The following is a 22,490-nucleotide window of genomic DNA, read 5'->3' on the forward strand; positions in this document are numbered from 1 at the left end:
CAGCAGAAGTATATTCCAGTGATAAGGAAGAACTGTATGGAAAGAGAGAGCCAGCCATGGATGTCTAAGGAAATAAAGGAAAGTATCAGATTAAAAAAAAACAAAAAAGCAAAGAGTAGTGGGAAACTAGTAGACTGGGAAATCTTTAAAAACAGAAAGCCACAAAAAAAGTTATAAAGAAAAGTAAGATAGAGAATGAGAGTAAATTAGCTCGAAATATAAAAGCAGGCAGCCAAAGTTTCTATAAACATATAAATCGTAAAAGTGTGACAAAGGTAAACATTGACCCTTTAGAGGATGAGAAGGCCAATTTAACAACTGGGAATGATGAAAAAGCTGAACTGTTAACCAGTTATTTTGTGTTCGCCTTCATAGTGGAAGACACAATAACATGCCGAAAACTGATGGAAGAAGGTTATAGCGGGTGGGGACCTAGAAACTATAATTATCAATGAGAAGGCAGTGCGGGGCAAGCTAATGGGGCTAAAGGTAGAAAAGTCTCTTGGCCCTGATGAAATGCATCCCAGGATAGACAAAGGAGGTAGGCAAAAAGCAGATAACTGATGAAGGGTCTAGGCCCGAAACGTCAGCTTTTGTGCTCCTGAGATGCTGCTTGGCCTGCTGTGTTCGTCCAGCCTCACATTTTATTATCTTGGAATCTCCAGCATCTGCAGTTCCCATCATCTCTAACTATCAGCCAGTTAGCTTAACTTTGGTAGTGAGGAAAATGCTTGAATCTACCATTAAGGAAGAAATAGCATGACATCTGTACATAAATTGTTCCATTGGGATCACCTAGCATGGGTTCATGAAGAGTAGGTCATGTTTAAATAATTTGGTGGAATTCTGTGAGGAGATTACTTGCGTGGTGGACAAGGGGGAACATGTGGATGTGGCGTATCTGGATTTCCAGAAGACATTTGACAAGGTGCCACACCAAAGGCTGCTACATAAGATAAAGTTGCACTGTGTTACCTGTAACGTATTGGCATGGATGAAGGATTAGTTGACCAGTAGAAAGCAAAGAGTAGGTGAAATGGATGTTTTTCTGGTTGGCAGTCAGTGGCTAGTGATGTGCCTCAGGGATCAGTGTTGGGACCACAATTGTTTACAATTTACATAGATGATTTAGAGTTGGGGACTAAGTGTGATGTGTCAAAGTTTGCAGATGACATTAAGATGAGTGGTAGAACAAAGTGTGCAGAAGACACTGAAAGTCTGCAGAGGGATATGGATAGTCTAAGTGAGTGGGCAAAGGTCTGGCAGATGGAGTACAATGTTGATAAGTGTGAGGTCATCCATTTTGGTAGGAATAACAACAAAATGGACTATGTTTTAAATGGTAAAAAATTGCAGCATGCTGCTATGCAGAGGGACATGGGTGTCCTTGTGCATGAATCGCTAAAAGTAGGATTGCAGGTGCAGCAGGCAACTAAAAAGGCAAATGGAATTTTGTCTGTCATTGTTAGAGGGATAGTGTTTAAAAACAGGGAGGCTATGCTGCGGCTGTATAGGGTCCTGGTGAAGCCACACCTGGAGTACTGTGTGCAGTTTTGGTCTCCTTACTTGAGAAGGGATATACGAGCACTGGAGGGGGTGAAGAGGAGATTCATTCAGTTTATTCTAGAGTTGAGAGGGTTGGATCATGAGGAGAGACTGAGTAGATGAGGATTGTACTCATTGGAACTCAGAAGAATGAGGGGAGATCTTATAGAAACAAATAAGATTATGAAGGGAATAGATAAGGTGGAGGAGGCAGAGAGGTTGTTTCTACTAGCAGGTGAAACTAGGACTAGGGGGCATTGCCTCAAAATAAAGGGAAGCAGATGCAAGACTGAGGTCAGGAGGAACTTCTTCACCCAAAGGGATATGAATATGTGGAAATCCCTACCCAGTGAAGTGGTTGAAGCTGCCTCGCTGAATGTGTTTCAGGCAAGGCTAGAAAAATTTTTGAACAGTAAAGGAATTAAGGGTTGTGGTGAGTGGGTGGGTAAGTGGAGCTGAGTTTCAAAAAGATCAGCCATGGTCTAATTGAATGGTGGGGCAGGATCAATGGACCGGATGGCCTACTTGATGTTCTCAAGTTCTCATTTTATGAATGATGTTTGTGTTACATTTGCTTACCTTGCACATGGAAGAGGCAAAAAGTTAAAAAGTACCAGTGGGTGCCTTTTATCAATAAGGAAGAATTTTAGTACAATATAAAAACGGAGAAAAAAACTGCAGATGCCGTAAATCAGGAACAAATACAGAAGTTGCTGGAAAAGCTCAGCAGGTCTGTTGTGAGGTTCACCGGACCCAAAACATTAACTGTAATTGATTTTGTTTCTTCACAGATGCTGCCAGGCCAGCTGGAAAAGCCGAGCAAGTCTGGCAGCATCTGCGAAGAAAAACATATCAATTAGAGTTAACGTTTGGAGTCCAGTGACCCTTCCTCAGAACAGACCTGCTGAGCTTTTCCAGCAACTTCAATTTTAACACAATGATTCCCAAATTGGGCACACAAAAGAGATTCTCATACTTGACCCTACATCGCTTACTTATTTAGTGGAGATCAGGATTTGCAGGACTGCAGGCTGAAGTGTAGCCAAGATTAAGATCTCACTGTATATTTTTTAACAGACATGGAAGAACTATATGATCAGCACTCCTCTGGATTAACACAACTGCTGAACCATCTTCTATTTCAATGAAGCCTGTCACAGATAACAGAGCACATAGTGTACTGTTGCTCATGAAAAGAGTGAGAGAACAGTGAAATATGACTGAATACGATGCTGCTTTCCTTTTTGAAATGAGTCTTAGAGAAATAATGAGAACATCAAAGGCACAAATTTACAAAGAAAATCTGTATACCTAAATTTATACCTGAATTCTGTTGTTACAGTTCATCCTTTTTATGCTAGGTGAAGTTAGTTCTTTTGAACAGGTTGCTGGCATGATCAAATGTTAATTCGTCGGAAGTGACAAATACATCGCCACCTTTACAGCTTTGGCCTGTTTGCTGGTACACGAGGGATGAGTTGGCCTATGTACGATTATGGAAATCTTGATGCATATGAAATCCGAAGCCATACAAGTAAAAATCCACAAACAAGAAAGAAAAACCTGTTTTATTAAGATTACAAGATCCTCAAAGCACACAACAAAAAAACTGAAACGCGACTGGAAATTACAACTATATCAGTGTTTGAAATGCAGGTCCATTTAAGGTCAAAACAGAACAGCTCCAGAGTCGACTGGAAGCGCATGTTGCTTATTGGACTTCCTAATAAGAGCTGAGTTCTTAACGCATGCATGCAGCGAAGTGGACGTTGGAGGAAGTTCTAGGTGGGAACCGTGTGCTGCTCTTCCATGGTTATGGTTGTTGGCCGGGTTTCTTCGGAGAGGGAGCACACAATGACCATCAAATGCCTTTTACAGAGAAGTGGGCACTGGAGTGGGTGAGGTGTTTTATCGCTCCTTTCATTCCATTTTGATTTTGACTCCTCCCTCTTCCTAACTCTCCCTCACCTGTTGACACGACCTCCCGTTCCACAGAAAGGTTCTTGAGTGGGGTGTCCTCGGAGACGGAGCATGCGGCGTTCACCAATACACTCTCTGCCTAAAGGGAGACGTGGGCTCCACAGGAATTGGAAAGCCTTGTTTATTTTTTGCCCCTTCAATTCCGTATTGACTTTAATCTCCATCCTCTGTTGCCCCCTGAGCTTTGGTGGTATTGCGTTGCCCTCAATAGGCTCTGCATGTAAATTAGTGATTGATTGAAAACGTGTTATTTAGCCCCCCAGTGGATATTGAGTGAAAAGTTCTACTGGTGATTTGGCAGTTGGAAAGACGCCACTCACTTGTGTGTTATAACACTTCCCGATATATGGGGGTGGAAGGGGGGGAAGCAAACATTTTAAAAATGCTGACACCTCGAACTGCTGTAGATAATTCGGTACACGGGACTGGAAGGAATTGCATGGACTGGATCAAGGGACTTTATAGGCGACATTTATTGGACCTTCACCTGAAGTGTGAGATAACATTAAAGGAAGATTCAGCACTGATTAGAGAAATTAAAGACGTGCAGTGAAGTAAGCCCATGTTTTCCATATAATATTAGCTACAACAAGAAAACACAAGCTGAAGCAATTATGAGGCCAGATCTGACTCGAAGAAGGAAAATACTACACTGAGGAAGTAAACATAAGAGATCATGGGACAATTTAACATGACCGATTCCCCCTGACTTGCACACCTTTGGACTGAGAGGAAACTGGAGCACCCAAAGGAAACCCATGCCGATACCGGGAGAATGTGCAAACTCCACTCAGGCAGGCGCTTGAGGCTGGAGTCTAACCCTGGTCACTGATGTGGTGAGGCAGCAATGCTCCCCACCGAGCCACTGCGCAGCCCCGACCCTTTTGCTCTGTGAATTGAGGTTTGTAAATTTTCAACGCTTTAGCCCTTTAAAATATCAGTAGCAATTGCAATAATAAAACTGTAGTGGCATTGTAAATTATGTTCACTTGGCAAGCTAGCGATGGCTGTATTGATTTGATGCCTACCAATTCTGTCACTGGCTCAGTGGTAAATATTTGGTGTTTATATTATCAAAGATGTCTTAATGTCACCATGCCAGACTGTTGCTGGTGCCTTGCCTGCAATTACAAGCTGACAGATAAATGGAATTGGGACCAAAGGCTGTGTTCAAAACAAAGTTTTGGAGAGGTTTATCTCACAGCGTCTGTTGTTGTAATTCGGTTGCTCTGTGTAGCATTTCATAGGTTGGTTTTTTTTTCTTTGCAAAGAGTATCTCGGGGCATAGCAAATTGTGGGATTGAATAAGGATGAGAACTGAAAAATCGCCTTTATCATTGTGGAGAAATTACCCCTTTAAAAGATCAATAATGCAATGCTTAAATCTGCTATCTTTAAACCTGACTACTCAAAATAGAACATAAATTCAGTCAAAATTGATAATAGTACCTGAGGGCTGGTGTGAGGCTATAATCTCAAATGCTGACTAATTGTCATTAATAAAGCTGCAATAAGAAAATAAAATGTTTTCCGGTAAGCACCACCATGAACAGTAATAGAATTTACTTGTGTTCTTGTCTCAAATACAAAGCTCAGCAGTTTTCTCCCAGTTTAATTCAAATTTCTCACAGAATTGAAAAACAACTTCTAACCCAACAAAGTCTCATCTAAGATAACAAGGTGTGGGGCTGGATGAACACAGCGGGCCAAGCAGCATCTTAGGAGCAGGAAAGCTGATGTTTCGGGCCTAGACCCTTCATCAGCTAATGATTGATATTTTCTGATGAAGGGCTTAAGCCCGAAACGTCAGCTTTCCTGCTCCTAAGATGCTGCTTGGCCCGCTGTGTTCATCCAGCCCCACACCTTGTTATCTCAGAATCTCCAGCATCTGCAGTTCCTATTATCTCTGATACAAAGCCTCACCTAACATTACTGCCAGCTGATATTCTAGTTTGCCTTCACCAGTAATCTAAATTCGAATATTCAGGATGGCAGAGACTAAGGAAAGCCTGCATCGGGGGGTATGAATGATTCCGTTTACGAACTTCGCAGTTAGTGCAGCAAGTCTTAATTGTTCATCAGGAGCACAAGTTTGAAAGTTGTATGTACATCACATGTATATTTATGCCCATTATTACAAGAAGCTGGAAAATCATGTATGGTCAGTAGAAAACATTTCCAGTTCCACCTTGGGTGCAAGTTGTTAGGAAATTACCTGAGTATGGTTTCTGAAATAACTCCACAGAAGCCAGTAGCTTGTTACCAAGTTACCCTTCAGTTTTGTGCAGAAAGTCCTTGACAGTGATCCAACTTGTTCAGAGTGAGCAGAACTGCTGACATTCTTGTTAATATTTGTCAAACAGGGCTCCCGGATTGGACCAGATTAACATCCCCAATTAGGGAACTCTTATTCTGTGAGGTCCACCTGGCTGACCTTGTTGCCATCACTGCAGCTTCAAGCTCCAATGCATTCATATGTTAGCATGTGTGTACTTTAATCACCATAAATACATTCATTCATATTTGCAATGTTTTCTTGCCAATGAAAATCTTGACCACTATGGTCACGTATATCCACAATTAAAATGACCACATTTAAATTAATCGATAATTTAAGCCAGCCAAAAATTGCAGATTATTATCCATAGTAGCCAGCTCTAGAGTAACCACTCAGGTGCTAAATACTGTATTACTTGCAGAAACAGCTGACTACATCAATCAAAAAACTTATTTAATGAATAATAACTCTGTGGTTAATATGTGCTCATTCATGAATTGATCCAGTTATTTCATAGAAATCAATTTCTCAACTCTTAGATCACTGCCCCCCATCTCCTGGCTCTGAATCCTTACCAACGGGTTTTGTATTCTCCAAGGTCAATCCCGACTTCCTTCTACTTGAAGGTACCTTCCAAGGCCCATTTATGTTTACCTCCCAGGCTGATTCTTGCTCTGTGGTCCAAATGTACAGTGCTTGGGATCTCAGCTGTTGTTGCTCAGTCTGTGTAGTATTCTTGCTGCTGAAAAAAGGTGTATACTGGAAGATTTCTGCACTGAAATGCTCTCTAGGTTCAGTTGTCATTTGCTGCTTGGTGGTCATGACATTCTCTCTTTGAGACTTCTAGAAGATAGCTTTTAGTTTTACTTTTCTGACCTGACTCCCTTGTTTTTCCCATGTGCTGCATTCTCTTTTTAGCAATATCCTATAGATAGGGATGAATGGACTGATTCCATGTTTGAAATTCCCATCAGAGAAAATTAAAGTGAGTCAGTCAATTTTCACAAAAGCAACCTTTTCCAGAAATGGTGCAGCCACATTTATATTTTGATAATTCTTCTGCATCAAGAAAAGGAAGTGAATAAATGTGTAAAGATCAAAATCATGCTATTCCTTATTCCTTCTTTATTAAATATTTAACAATCAAAGTTTCTAAATGTTTATGCCTGAAACCTCCTCTGGTTCTACACAATTCCATATCTTCATTCTATTGATTCTGGCCTCTTGTGTATCTATCCTTCTGCAATCCATGTCTGTATTATCATGTAGTCCACTCCCCAAGCCCTTTCACTCTGTTTAGCCTCTATCTCTTTATTCTACTTTTAATCTTTTTTTTCAATATCATCTTCTTCAACACAAAGCCAAGTTTTCAAAGAGTATCTCTGGGGTCATTGGGATGAACCTTTGCTGCATTCAATACATTATGTAGTTGCTGCTTTGTGTTGTTGAGGATAAATTTAATTGTAAAATGACATGACCGTGTTATGTAACACAGGATTTATCAGGGGGAAGAATAGTAAAGTATTACTGTATCTCCAAGGGTATGATTGTGTTTGTCCTTAAACCTTTGTAGAGAGAATATTTGATTTTTATTAGTTGGAGGGAATTTTTTGCTACTGGTGAGGCATATCCTCCTAACTCTGCTTTGTACCTAGCATTTATCCCTGGTACTGCATTAGTTTTTAAGTGCTTAATAGGAACCATCGTCCCTAACCAGTAATGCATGCAACGATACTTAATGAAATGACAGTATAACGATGAACCTAGCACTCAAACTCAGGGTCATTCAACAGCCAAAAATCAATCCACACATCCTGTGTTCCAGCAACAATTCCCAGCAGCACTCAATGGAGCTAAAGGTTTATGTTCCTTATCCACAGTATCAAAAGGATGAAGGTTCGCTATAAACATAACTGAGAAGTGCTCTATTTTAAAACTGTTTTATACCTATCTGAAAGATAAATTGGAATTCTTTAGCAATCAAAAGGGAAGTAAATCTGCTCTTTAGTGGTAAGGCCCTGATACCAAATGCCTTTGCAGTGTATCACATTGGACTTCTAGCCTCGAGGAATCAAAGCATCAAAGTGTTCACTGTTCGATATTTAATTTGCATTTGGAAAGGCTATAAGGAGATATGTAAACAGTATATTGGTTCAGTACTTCAAAAGCTGGGAAGATATAGCACACTCTTTTGCTTCATAATGTAGTGAACAGCTTTTCTATATCTGAAAGTGTTTAATCCTGCCACTTGGTGGCAAAAATGGCAATGTACTCAGAGATAGTAAGAACTGCCTATGCTGGACTCTGAGATAACACAGCGTGGAGTTGGAGGATCACAGCAGGCCTGGCTGCATCAGAGGAGCAGGAAAGCTGATGTTTCAGGACGGGACCCTGCTTCAGAAATGCTGAAGAAGGATCCTAACCCAAAACATCAACCTTACCGCACCTCTGATGCTGCCTAGCCTGCTGTGTTCATCCAGCTCCAAGCTGGCAACGTACTCTATTGCTTACACTGACAGTGCCCTCGTGTGGACTTTGAGAATATCACTGAAAAGCATGCATTTGGAGGAAGCATTGAAAAATAAATTTTGATTTTACTGGTTCAAGGAATGGGAGGCAGGTTGATTTGGCCAAAATTCTTTCTCCATCTGTAATTGCCCTGGAGAAGCTGGCGTTTAGCTGCCTTGTGAATTGGTGAAGTATTTACAGTGTTGGAACAAGTGAGGAGAGTTCCAGGATTTTGACCCAGTGACAGTGAAGGAACAGCAATATTTTTCCAAGTCAGGATGATGAATTGTTTGGAGGGGAGTTTGAAGCAGGTGGTATTCCCATGTGTCTACTGCCATTGTCCTTCTAGGTGGAAGTGGTTGTGGGTTTGGAAAGTGCTTTCTAAGGATCTTTGTTGAATTTCTGGAGTACATCTTGTAGATAGTGCATTACTGATGCAACTGAGCATCTGTGGTGTAAGGATTGAATGTTGAAGGTGGTAGATGGGCTGTTAATTGTTGTGGATAAGTTACCACAGCCAATCTTTAATTTGGCTACTGTTTAAGAAATCTCATAGATAATCAAATACTGAAGCAATCATTTAAACTTTATTGCATGTCGCCACCTTTGCCTGAATGTCCAACTCTGATTGCATCTACCTGAGTGACACTTGAAATTTCAAGTGTGCAGTTATCTTACAACCGCATGTTGATGGGATAGGGACGAACAATGGTTTTATCAGTCTGTTGACATTCCTTTTAAATTCTGTCCCAACAAATCTCCCCTGTTTTCTACTGCATAACGCAGAACCTCCTTGGCTGTCATCCAAATGATGTCTTGGGTCATTCCAATATTTTTCACTGTTGTAACATTTAGTGTTTTTTCACCTTCAGAATAACATGTATCCCTACCATGAGGCCCCTTCCGCTCCCTCTGATACACGAGTCCATACATATTAGTCCGTAGGTTTGTCCACCACCTTAACTCACTGAGATTTTACTTAAAATTTCCACCTGACTACTGTATCATCACTCACTGAATCTAATATACCTTGAACATGAGAAGTTAATTAATTTAATCGATCACTTAGAGCACAGGTGGCTAGGCTATTAATATGGAAACTCCTGAACCGTAAATGTCTGCAGCACTTTGTATCAAACTTCTTCATTTCCTGTTTATTCCCCCCACTATTTGGTAACCCTCTCAATTAAACACGACCTTGACCAGCAGTAACCACTCAGCCACCATGGGGCAGCACAATGGCACAGTGGTTAGCACTGCTGCCACACAGCCCTTGGGACCCGCATTTGATTCCACCCTTGTTGACAGTCTGTTTGCACACTCTCCCCGTGTCTGTGTGAATTTCCTCCAGGTGTGCTAGTTTCCTCCCACAATCCAAAGGTGTGCACCTTAGGTGGATTGGCCATGGTAAATTTCCCATAGTGTTCAGGGATATGCAGGCTAGATGGATTAACCGTGGGAAATGCAGGGTTATAGGGATAGTGTATTGTTGCAGGAATGAATAGGATGCCCTTCAGAGGGTCGGTGTGGACTTGATGGGCCAAATGGCTTTCTTCCATGCTGTAGGGATTCTATAAATCCCTGTAAATGTTAGGTCAACCATGTGGTTAACTGAGATTCAGAATTGACGGTACCAATTCATGATGGACATTTCGTACAAAACACGTGCATCTTCCCCTCCCCCATTTCTGATGAAGGGCCTAGGCCCGAAACGTCAGCTTTCCTGCTCCTCTGATGCTGCTTGGCCTGCTGTGTTCATCCAGCTCCACACCTTGTTATCTCTCCACATAACTACCCTTCATTTGGGTCTTTGTCCCCTCACCACCGCCCCTCTCCCCACCCAAAAGGATTTTTCTGACTTCTGATGTAAGTGAGAATGGTGTTGTGGAAGTTCTGTGCAAATTGTAATACAGGATGTTGAGAGAGCAATGTCTCCTGACACTGGCCCAAACACATCAGTATTTGGTCACCTGTAGAATAACTCACATGGTTTATTAATATGACTGTAATGAGTCCTGCAGATGAATCAGTTGGATGCGTGCACTTCTACATTCCTGATCTATATTTGTATCATGAGCCTCACAGAGAGGTTTAAGGTTATATTGTATACACTGTGTCCACTTCCACTGAGTGTTGTTTCTGTACTTCACTTGTGAAAGCCAGCAATACAATTCCATTCATCAGCTTCAGAGTTTATTTAAAGTTCAAAAACAAAAGATCAAGATAGTTTCTACTCTTACATACAGCTTATAGAGATCCTTATTCTGAATTTTGTTCTTCCAAAGTTTGTACTCATTGATCTCGTTGCCTGTGAAATGTTTGTAGTCACTTTGACCAATTTATTACTCCAAAAACAAGTTTACCCAGGTCCTGTTTATTTGTGAGACAAACAAAGGACCATGGTTCAAACTCAGTTTTATTCCTCTTTATTCTTGTTCTGTCTCTCTAGGGTACGTCACACACATACAGGAATCGATTGGAGATGGGTCTGGCTTTCACTAACTTCCTGTTCCAGTTCCCATTAAGTCTGTGGCGTATCGGAAAAGCTGGTTGCACCCCTTTGATTCTCGAGGAGATCGGTCTTAGCCCTTCTCATGGCTAACTCTCGAATTTACCCATATGCTTAACTAACCTAGTTTCAAATTCTGCAGTTTGTTCGTCTCACGTTTCAGAACATCTGGTTTATGACCCAATTACTGGTTGATTGCCTCTATCCTCAATTATGTTGTTGGATTTTCATTAAATCTGTATCTTTTCTTTGTGCTTGTAGATATGGATGGAGTCAGGGAACCTTAATGTACATATGGTAGAAGGATACTGGAATCAGGGTTATAATCATGTTTCCCCCCCATCTGACGAGCATCTTGCTTCAAACGATTCCCAATCACCAATTTTGTCCCTAAATCTCTATATGGCTGCGAAAGCAGAGAGAAAGTCTCCCTGACTGGAAAGCTGTGACTTCTAGGCATCAATTTCTTGTTGGCATTTGGAATGATCAGTATTCTGCACTTGTCATTTAAGGTGTGCTTGATAACTTTAAGTGCTGCCTGGAGATCTTTATATTTGCTTTCAAGTTCCTAAGTTTTGACTTCTGATCCTGAACCTGCTTCTGTGCCTTCTCAGCATTTCTGTTCACTGTCTCAATTGACTTTCATAATTTGAGTTTTAAACTATCTTCTCCTGATTGGCCATCCATTAACCTTTCCTTTCAAATGCAGTTAAAATGAAAACTAGAAGCCTTAACTCTGCATTTTCTAACCGTACGTCCACATTCTCTGACTTTAATTCACTTATCTCAGTTTTAATGTATACTTCATATACCAAGTCTCCTAAAAACACCCCACAAACTCCTATCAGCCTGACCTCTTTGGGTGCACGCTTTCCCAAGAATTTCCTAACTGACACTAACAAACAGTTTGGTGCACTGGGATATTGTAACATCACAAGCTTCACAGTACTATAGCCACTTGAACACAAACTGGGCAACAGTGAGCAGGTTATTGCTAAGCCATTGCTGCTTGATAGCACCTGTTGATGATTTCACTTTACTGATGATTGAGAGTAGACTGTTGCTGTAGTAATTAGTTGAACTATTTTATTGTGTACAGGACTTACTTGGGCATTTTTCCACACTGTTGGGTAAATGCCAGTATTGTATTGAAACACCTTGGAGCTCTGGAGTTCATTGACTTCAGTTCTGCCAGGGCTCTTTGATTCACTCGATCAAATGCTGCCTTGGTTCAAGGTTAGTTACTCTCCCCCCACTCTAGTTTTGGAATGCACATTGGGCCTGGACAATACTCTACATTATCAAGTGGATTTCAGAAATGTAATTGTACTGTACAGCATAGGTAGGGTGACAGCCTACTTCCAGAGCACAATTCTACAGTACTATTGCTGAAATACTTTGACAGACCATACCTTTTTTTAATATCTAGTGCCTTTAGTCTTTTCAAAACATAACATGGAAATAATTGAATTGGTAGTAGACTGGTACCTGTGCTACTGGGGACCTCAGGAGGAGGCCATGATGCATTATTCATTTGACGCTTCTAGCTGAAGATGAATACAAATACTTCAGTCTTGTCTTTTGCATTGATATGCTGGGCTTCCCACAGCTGCAGATATGGATATTTGTGGATCTTCTTCCTCTTGTTAGTCAGAGACATAAGAGATATACAGCATGGAAACAGACCCTTTCGTCCAACTCGTCCATGCTGACCAGATATCCTAAATTAATCTAGCCCCATTTGCCAGCATTTGGCTTATATTCCTCTATACCCTACTTATTCATTTACTCATTCAGATACAATCATAGCATTTAAAAGGTATCAGTCTGCGCGATATCATTTCATACATGCACCACCCTCTGCATGAAGAAGTTACCCCGTAGGTCCCTTTTATGTCTTCCCCTCTCACAGTATACCTATGCCCTCCTAATTTTAGCCTCCCCCATTCCAGTGAGAAGACCTTTTCTATTTACCCTATACATGCCTCTCATAATTTTATAAACATCTTTAAGGTCCCCCCTCAGCCTCTGATGCTCTGGGAAAATAGCCCCAGTTTATTCAGCCTCTCCCAATAGCTTAAGCCCTCCCACTCTGGCAACATACTTATACTTATAAATCTTTTCTGAACCCTTTCAAGTCTCACAACATCCATCCTATAATCGGGAAACCAGAATTGCCTGCAGTATTTCAATAGTGGCCTAACCAAAGTCCTGTACAGCTGCAACATAGCCTCCCAACTCTTATACTCAATGCACTGACCAATAAAGGCAAGCGTACCAAATGCTGCCTTCACGATCCTATCTACCTGTGATTCCACTTTCAATGATCCTGCACTGCAAGGTCACTTTGTTCAGCAACAAGCCCCAGAACCTTACCATGAAGCGTGTAGGTCCTGCCCTGATTTGCCTGTCTAAAAAGCAGCACCTCACATTTATCTAAATTAAACTCCATCTGCTACTCATTGGCCCAACTGATCAAGATCCCATTGTACTCTGAGGTAACCTTCTTCACTGTCCACTACACATCCAATTTTAGACATCTACAAATTTACTAACCATACTTCCTATATTCATATTCAAATAATTTATATAAGTGATGAAAAGCGGTGGACCCAGTCCTGATCCTTGTGGTACATCGTAGGTCACAGGTCTTCAGAATAAAAAGCAGCCTTCTACCATCCCCCACTGTCTTCTACCTTCGAGCCAGTTCTGTATGCAAATAACTAGTTCTCCCACACTTCCATGTGAGCTAACCTCCCTAACCAGTCCACCATGAGGAACCTTGTCGCATGCCTTACTGAAGTCCATATAGTTGTTTGACTATCCTCCACCATTCACGACTGTGGCAGAACTGCAGGGTTTAGATCTGATCTGTTGGCTGTTGAATCACTTGGGCTTATCGTTTTGCTGCTTAAGTTGTTTGCCATGCATGTTGTCCTGTTTTGTAGTTTCACCAGGTTGACACCTTTTTTTTGGTGCCCCTGGTGCCTCTCCTGGCAAGCCCTCTTTCACTCTTCATTGAATTAAGGTAGATTTCCTAGTTTTCATTTGATGATCTATATAAGGCTGTGTGGTTACAGATTGTGGTGAAATTTAATTCAGTTGATGTCCAGTTTTGAGTTGCCAAGATCTGTTGAAATTCTGTCCTATTTGGCATGGTGTTTGAGCCATACAACATCATGGAGAGTATCCTCAATGTGAAGGTAGGATTTTGCCTCCACAAGGACAATGCTTTGTTGACTCCTTTTGAGACTGACAAGGAGATGTATTTGCAACAGGCAGGTAGGTGAGGGTGAGATCAAGTTGGATTTTTCCCTTTGTTGGTTCCCTTAGCATTTGTCACAGACTCTGCCTAGCAGCTCTGTCCTTTTAGACTCGGTTAAATCAATCATTCGTGTTGCTACATGGAAACATAGAATACTGGAGCAGGAGAAGGCCAGTCAGCCCTCTCTGCCATTGTGTGTATCATTGGTTGATCCCTCTATCTTGGGGTCCAACTCATTCTCTTCCCATACCCTTTGACAACTTTAGTCTGTAGAAATCTATCTCACTTTTCCTGAAACATATTCAGTGATTTTGCCACCACATTCTTCTATAGTAGAGAATTCCACAAGCTTCCCACTCTGAGTGAAGAAATGTCATTTCGTTTCAATCCAAAATAGTCTGTCGTGTATTCTGAGACCAAGCCCCCTTGTTCAGGACTCCAGCCAGGGGAAACATTGTCTCTGCATCCAGTTTGTTCAGTTCTGTCAGAATTGTATATGTTTTAAAGACATTCTCTTTCTGTGTATCCAAATCCTGCTTCTACTGAGTGACTCTTGGGGATGGACATTGAAGTCCTGTAACTGAGGTACATTCTATGTCTCTACCAGCCTTGGAGATTCTGTCAACTGATGTTCATCGTGGAAGATTCATCAGCTGAGGCAAGGGCAGTAAGTGGCATTAAGCAGGAGGTTTCCTCATCCGTGAGATTTCCTTGGGTCAAGAATCAATTTTGAGGACAACAACGCAACTTCTTTTCAACTATTTACCACTGCACTGCCACCTCCAGCGGATTGCCCTTCTATTGGGGCAGAATATGCCCAGGGATTGTGATGATGGTATTGGGCATTGTTAACAGGTATGATTCTCTGAGTGTAATGAAGCCAGGCTTTTGCTTGACCCATCTGTGGGACAGCTCTCCCAACTTTGGAGTTGTTGTTTCAGGTGCCTAAGTCAATAAAAGTGGTCCATCAAGTTTCATTTTTTTTCTTTAGAGTTTCCACCAAGTGGTTTGCTCGGCCACTTCAAAGAGCATTTAAGAGTTGGCCATGTTGTTTTGACCCTGGAGCCACCTGTAGGCCAGACCAGGTAAGGTTAGCAAGTTTCTTTCTCTAAAGGGTATTAATGAACCAGTTGGGTCTTCACAACAATTAACAGTGGTTACGTTATCACCAATAGACTAGCTTTTAATTCCTGGTTCCTTATTGAATTCAAAATTGAACTCATGTTCTGCAAACATTATCCCGTGGTTCTGGATTACTAGTCCAGTGAGACTGCTTAATCCATTCAGGGGACGTAAACGTCACTGACTGGGCAAGTTTTCATTGCCCGTTTCTAGTTGCCTTTCAGAAGATGTTGACAAACTGTCTGCTGTTTATGGCTCAGAAAAGGACGTAATTAGAGTCACTATTCAGAACCGTAAACTAAGGCCCTAATACAATTCCTTATGGGGCAGTGCTGTCACATCCTGCCAATTTTGAGTACCTACCCATTATCCCTATTTTCTGTCTCTTGCACTCAACCACTTCTCCAGTTCACATTATTTATTAAAGACTTGAATAATGGCATAAAATCTCACTTGGTGACACAATGTTAGTCAGCACTGTAGACAGTTTAGACGAATGTTTAAAATTACAAAGGGATAGTGATAGACTAGGTGAATGGGCAAAACTGTGGCAGATGGAGGTCAATGGAAGCAAGTGTGAGGTTACCCATTTTGGACTGAAAGAGAACAGATTATGGTGCTTTCTGGACAGTGTGATGTTAAATACAGTGGATGTCCAGGGAGACTTGGAGTTCAGATGAATAGATTGTTAAAATATCACAAATAGGTGTGGCAAATAATCAAGAAAGCTTACAAAATGCTGGCCTTTATATTCAGAGGACTGGAGTGTAAGGATGCAAAAGTTATGCTGCAACAATATAAAACCCTTGTTTGACCCCATTTGGAGTACTGTGAGCAGATGTGGACACTACCCCTTAGCAATATTGGCCTTGGAGGGAGTACAACTTAGATTTACAAGGATGATACCTGGACTTCAGGGGTGAAGTTATGAGGAGACATTATACAAATTAGGCTTGGTTTCTGCAGAATTGAGACGGTTAAGCAATGATCTGATTTAAATCATCAAGATATTAACATGAAAAATCAGGGTAGGTAAAAGTAAATTCCATTTGTTAGAGATTCTAGAATTAAAGGCATTAGTCTGAGAATTAGGGACAGACTGATCAGGAAAAATGTTAGAAGGGTGGTAGAAGTTTAGGACTCTCATCCACAAACAGCAGTGAATGCAGAATCAGTTGTTAATTTTGAATCTGAGACAGGTAGCTTTTTGATAAGCAAAGGTATGAAAGATATATGGGCCAAAGGCAGGTATATGGACTTAAGCTATAGATCAGCCACTATCTCAGTGAATGGTGGAATGAGCTGAATAGGCTACCCTTGGACCTTTGTTCGTGACTTTACTCTCAACTGATTCACATTGATTCTAAACCATGTGTCTTCAATGCTGATGCCGGAGGCTTCAACTAAGAAAATATTTCATTGTCTAGTGATAACACTCAGTCCCTCTATGAGCGTGAAAATTAAGTTAATCTGAAAAGTAAGGATGGTTGAAGTAAGAAGAATGAAAATCAAGAGAAGGACCTCTGGACAATACACTGATGATCGGGCAGATTACACTACAAGATAGTTAAATAATCAACAGTAATATCAGAAAGCTGCAAGCAAATAGAAAATTGATTTTAGCTAATTTGCAAGTCATATTTGAAGTCTCAATTTTATACATGCTCTCCAATTCAACTAAAATAGATTAAAAAATGCTACATTTATTATATAATGCTTTATTGAGTTTATCAAAGCCAACATTTTATAATATAGCTCTTTTGAGGATTCCAAAATCCATGCCTTTGTCATGTTTCAAAAAGCTTTTCTGCGAAATTGCCAATTGGTGTTCAGAATTCAGCCCTGAGGAAGGTAATAACAGATGATTGCAAAGTGAGATGCTCCTCATTCTTCACTGAACCACACTCACATGATAAATAAATAGACGTCTCCAGCTATATCCATCGGCAAATAAAACAATGTCCTGCAAAACGCTAAGGAAACAAAAGATAACCAGATGCAGAGCTGGATGAGCACAGCAGGCCACGCAGCATCAGAGGAGCTGGAAGGCTGATGTTTCGGGCCTTGACCCTTCTTCTGAAGAAGGCCCGAAACGTCAGCCTTCTGACTCCTCAGATGCTGCGTGGCCTGCTGTGTTCATCCAGCTCTGCACCTGGTTGTCTCAGGTTCTCAAGCATCTGCAGTTCCTATTATGTCTGAAACTAAGGAAACAATATTGCTACATGTTTCAACAATGTAGGAATTACATGAATACTCTACATTACCTTGGTATGGAAACAATAAATACCAACATTGTTTAGCACATACTGTAATCCTGGAATTTTAATTTTACCGTAATGTCAAGTTGACCCAGCATTGACTGCATGCATTTGGAACGAAGTTCCCAGTTGTCCTTGTTACAGTTTAAGGAATACACATTTAAGGAATGATCATAGATTTGCTATTCCTAGGAAGGATCAACACTCATTGATAACGTTTGTCAAGAACTTCTGATTCAGCAAGCTGTAATTTCTGCCCATTTTTAGTGATCGTTCAAAGATCAGACTCTTCGCATCATTGATTTCTTGAGCAGTGTATTAGAGTCCTAGAATCATACAGTTATTCAGCATGGAAACAGATCCTTTGGTTCAACTCATCCATGCCGACTAGATATCCTAAACTGATGTAATCCCATTTGCTAGCATTTGGTCCATATCCCTCTAAACCCTTCCCATCCATATACCCATCCAGATGCCTTTTAATTATTGTAATTGAGCCAGCCTCCACCACTTTCTCTAACATCTTGATCCACACACATTGTACCCTCTGTGTGAAAAAGTTGCCCCTCAGGACCCTTTATAAATCTTTCCCCTCTCACGTTAAACCTATGCTGTGTAGTTTTGGACTCCCCTACTCTTGGGGGGAGAAAAGACCTTAAATATTCACATGTCTCTGTACAAGTGGTGCCACTGGGACTGAAGGGCTGTCAACCATCTGACTACAGCCTAGTAGCTCTAGAAGGTGGGGCATCCTGTCACAAGGTTGGGGTTCACAGCTTCAGGCACCTAATTGCTTGAACTATGTCAAATTGAACTATAACTAATAGGGCTGTCAATTAACTGTGTATTAAATTCATTTCTGAGTGGGTCCAAGAATTTCTGCTACTTTTAGGATGTTACTGATGCTCATAGATTGATAGTGATTGTTTGTTTGCTTTTTAAATTGTCTGTTTTATGTTTGCATAGGACAAGTCCATAAGCAAACTAAGGTCACAACAGACCCTGAAATATGCAACCTAAACTCATACCAGTTTGCCCTACAATGATGTTGGCAATGCCAAATTAAAACACTTTTATGTAAAATCAAGATAAAACTGCTACATAGGTTCAGGTATTACATACATGTTCGTAGCAATACTTTCTTATAAATCCTTCCCAAAATGCAGAGAGCACCATCAGAGTTTTGTAGCAGCTTTAACTGTTCATTAACAAGTGATTAAAAATTGTGTCTCATTTGCACTCTAGTAGGAAATATAAAGGGATTGGTACAACAGCACTGTAAGGATGATTTTTGTCTCTTTCACACTTGTTTACAGCATAATAGAAAAATTCCAAGAGGAACCCTGAGTTCCGAGGAAGAGTCACTGGACCTGGAATGTTAACTCTTTTTTTTTCATCACTGATGCTGCCTGGCCCGCTGAGCTTTTCCAACAACTTCTGTCTTTATCCATGAATTAGTTACTGTTCTTTACTCATGCCCCCTCATTCGGTCACAAGAAGGCTAACTTTAAAAATGATATCTTCATTTGTTGATGCCTTACTTTGAGAGCCATGGGAACTTCTGCGTTGAAAGAAGCTAATTAAATCAGGCTTTGTTTAATTAACAGGAACTTGTTTATTAATCACTAAGTGTGTGAAGAATTTGTAGTGCAAGACACGTACACACAAATCAGAAATAATAAGAGGTTCCAGAAGAGAAAAGATAAAAAATGTTATCTGTATCAGCCTCTGAATTGTTCATGAAGGATGGATGGTTGAACATCGTAACCATTGAACTGGAGGTTACCTAACTGGTGCTGACATTTTTCATTGAATGGCTGATGTTTAAAATTCTTGGTGTTGTCGGCTGAAGGATATTCCTTTGCCCTGGTTCCATTTTTAATCGATGTGTAACATTTAGAATGTGAGAAGGTTCACCTTTACCTGCAGCACAAGGTGACTGGTGGACAGCTGCTGGATTTAAGTTAGTATAAGCGAGAGCATTCATTTCCATTTGTGCACTCCAGTAGAGATGAAACTGGCTTCTTAATTTTTCTCCTCGTGAATTGTTGAAAGGGAACAATACAACATGTGCCTGCAGTTTGGGAACCTAGGTTCATGAGGTCAATTCCCAGAATGGCAGGACTATCATATGTTGAATGATTGGAGCAACTGGCCTTGTATACACTTGAGTTTAGAAGGATGAGAGGGGATCTGATTGAGACATATAACATAATGAAAGGATTGGACAATCTTGAGGCAGGAAGCATGTTTCTGTTGATGGGGGAGCCCAGAACCAGAGGACACAGTTTAAAAATAAGGGGTAGGCCATTTAGAACAGAGTTGAGGAGAAACTTCTTCACCCAGAGAGTGGTGGATATGTGGAATGCTCTGGCCCAGAAGGCAGTGGAGGCCAAGTCTCTAGATACTTTCAAGAAAGAGATGGATAGAGCTCTTAAAGATAGTGGAATCAAGGGTTATGGGGATAAGGCAGGAACTGATTGTGGATGATCCGCCATGATCATAATGAATGGTGGTGCTGGCTCGAAGGGCCGAATGGTCTACTCCTGCACCTATTGTCTGTAATGCGTAGGAGGTGTCTTGCTGCTTAAATGAGGGCTGTTAACCCCTCATTATCTTTGTAGTCACACAAGATCACAATCTCAGCTGTGTGAAATTATTTTGAAATTGGGTACTACGTCCCATCAGTCCCACACAGATGCTGTTACCCCTGCAGTTATTGTCTCTGTAGAAGCCCTCTTTTTATATGGAAAAAATTGAAATTATGATTTAATATGTCCGCTGTATTTTAGGGTTCTGACCTGTTGTTATAACAATATCGTCAACATCAATGCTGATTTGGCACCAAAGTTTACACTAACCACTCCCAAAAAAAGCAACTTTTTCCAAACAGACACAACAAGCCCATACTTTCTGAATGAGTGAGGCTGATGCTGTTGTTCTATGTGTTTTATACTTTGTATCAACATCATGGCCTGCTTTTCTTTTACAGTAGTCAAGTTACTCCCAGCTTACAAAATGCAGCAAAACTCCGAAGGTACTTCTGATCTCAAATGTTTTAATAGAAATAGAACAGAAATAGTAAAGGAAATGGGAGAAGCACAATAACAGGATTGTTGTTCACTACAATTTTTTTTTACAATTTACATAGATGATTTGGAGTTGGTGACTGAGAGTAGAGTGTCAAAATTTGCAGATGACATTAAGGTGAGTGCTCGAGCAAAATGTGCAGAAGACGCTGAAAGTCTGCAGAGGGGTAGAGATAGTCTAAGGGAGTGGGAAAAGGTCTGGCAGATGGAGTACAATGTTGATAAGTGTGAGGTCATCCATTTCGGTAAGAATAACAACAAAATGGACTATGTTTTAAATGGTAAAAAATTGCAGCATGCTGCTGTGCAAAGAGACTTGGATGTCCTTGTGCATGAATCGCTAAAAGTAGGATTGCAGGTGCAGCTGGTAATTAAAAAGGCAAATGGAATTTTGTCTGTCATTGCTCGAGGGATGGAGTTTAAAAACAGGGAGGCTATGTTGCAGCTGTATCGGGTCCTGGTGAGGCCACACCTGGAGTACTGTGTGCAGTTTTGGTCTCCTTACTTGAGAAGGGATATACTAGCGCTGGGGGGTGGGGTGGTGCAGAGATTCACTCAGTTGATTCCATAGTTGAGATGGTTGGATTATAAGGAGAAATTGAGTAGACTAGGATTAGACTCATTGGAATTCAGAAGAATGAGGGAAGATCTTACATATGATTATGAAGGGAGTAGATAAGGTGGAGGCAGGGAGATTGTTTCCACTAGCGGGTGAAACTAGGACTAGGGGGCATTGCCTCAAAATAAGGGGAAGCAGATGTAGGACTGAGGTCAGGAGGAACTTCTTCACCCAAGGGGTTGTGAATCTGTGGAATTCCCTGCCCAGTGAAATGGTTGAAATTACCTCGCTGAATGTTTTTAAGGCAAGGCTAGAAAAGATTTTGGACAGTATAGGGATTAAGGGCTATGGTGAGTGGGCGGGTAAGTGGAGCTGAGTCTCAAAAAGATCAGCCATGAACTTATTGAATGGGGGGCAGGTTTGAGGGGCCGACGGCCCACTCCTGCTCCTAGTTCTTATGTTCTTGTGGAACAAAATGAAATAAGTGGTTAAAAACCAAATGAACTGTGGATGCCATGAATTGGAAACAAAAACAGAATTTGGTAGAAAAGCTCAACAGAGCTGGCAGCATCTGTGAAGAAAAAAAAGTCAGTTAATATATTGGGTCTGGTGAAATAAATGGTTGCCCAAGGGTTGAAATTAAATAGAAAGCCTAGGCTCACAATTTAAAAGATGAACAGTGATCTCTTTGAAATACCTAAGATATTGAGAATGCTGTCAGCATTTATTCCGTCAAACATTCTTCTTTTGGCAGGCGACCTAGAAAAGAAGGCACAATCTCAGGCATTTAGAATTGAGATGAGGAGAAATTATTTCACTCAAAAAGATATGGTTATTTAGTCGTTATGTAAATTCAAGACTGAGATAGAATTTGGGTTCTGAGAGAATCAGACAGCTGAACATATTGATATAAGAGTTCTCATTTACTTCTTGAATGGCAGAGCAAACTCGAGGAGCTACATCATCTAATTTTACTTGTTGACTCTCTCTTGGTTAAGTCAACTGTAAATCAGTACAGAATCAGAGCAAGTAGACAGACAATCAACTATCACTAAGCTTTTAGTCTTTATTCTTTAATGGGATGAGGGTGTCGCTGTCTAGGCAACGTTTATTGCCCATCTGTAATTGCCCAGGGGGTAGTTCAGAATCAACCACATTGCTGTGGGTCTGGAGTCACATGTAGGCCAGACCAGCTAAGGATGGCAGTTTCCTTCCCTAAAGGACATTAGTAAACCAGATGGATTTTTCCCATGAGAATCGGCAATGGATTCATAGTCATCATTAAATTCTTAATTCCAGATATTTTTATTGAGTTCACATTCCACCATCTGCTGTGGCAGGATTCAAACCTGGGTCCCCAGAACATTTATCTGGGTC

General features: G+C 40.9%; 1 protein-coding gene across 1 annotated transcript in view; it reads left to right on the top strand.

Moving 5' to 3' along the window:
* The first annotated feature begins 3,322 nt into the window (after positions 1-3,322).
* dpep2 (dipeptidase 2) overlaps positions 3,323-22,490 on the top strand; it is a 120,394-nt gene continuing 101,226 nt past the window's right edge. The window contains exon 1 of the mRNA XM_059651650.1: positions 3,323-3,448. The gene's annotated coding sequence lies outside the window, so the exon portion shown is untranslated. The remainder of the gene's footprint in view (positions 3,449-22,490) is intronic.

This window comes from Stegostoma tigrinum, chromosome 16 (genome assembly GCF_030684315.1).
Source record: "Stegostoma tigrinum isolate sSteTig4 chromosome 16, sSteTig4.hap1, whole genome shotgun sequence".
NCBI classification, from domain to species: domain Eukaryota; kingdom Metazoa; phylum Chordata; class Chondrichthyes; order Orectolobiformes; family Stegostomatidae; genus Stegostoma; species Stegostoma tigrinum.